This window comes from Arachis ipaensis, chromosome B06 (assembly GCF_000816755.2).
Source record: "Arachis ipaensis cultivar K30076 chromosome B06, Araip1.1, whole genome shotgun sequence".
Classification (NCBI taxonomy): Eukaryota; Viridiplantae; Streptophyta; class Magnoliopsida; order Fabales; family Fabaceae; genus Arachis; species Arachis ipaensis.
The window spans coordinates 133,236,309-133,236,722 of record NC_029790.2 but is presented as its reverse complement, the minus strand read 5'-3'; positions in this window follow the sequence as shown (position 1 = coordinate 133,236,722).

The window sequence follows — 414 nt, the reverse complement described above, 5'->3', positions numbered from 1 at the left end:
GGAGATTGTGATAGATTAATTTAAAAAATAGTGTGTTTACTGTCTATATACTTTTTTGTGCATTTTTTTATTTTTATTAAAAAATAATTAAACGAAAATATTTAATTTAGTCCCTAAAATTATATTCGAATTTTAATTTAGTCCTTAAAATTTTAATTGTCTCAATTTAATTCCTAAATTTTTTAAATTTTAATCACGTTAGTTCCTGCGGTGGTTTTTATTACAAAGTGAATTGAAAAATTGAGACAATTAATACTTTAAAAACTAAATTGAAGTTCGAGTATAATTTTAGAAACTAAATTAAATATTTTTTCAGAAAATAATTAATAAAAAAATATACACAAAATAGAGTTATAGTAATCCAATGGATATGGTTTCGCTGCTCTATACCATAGGAGACAAGTGAGCATGGTT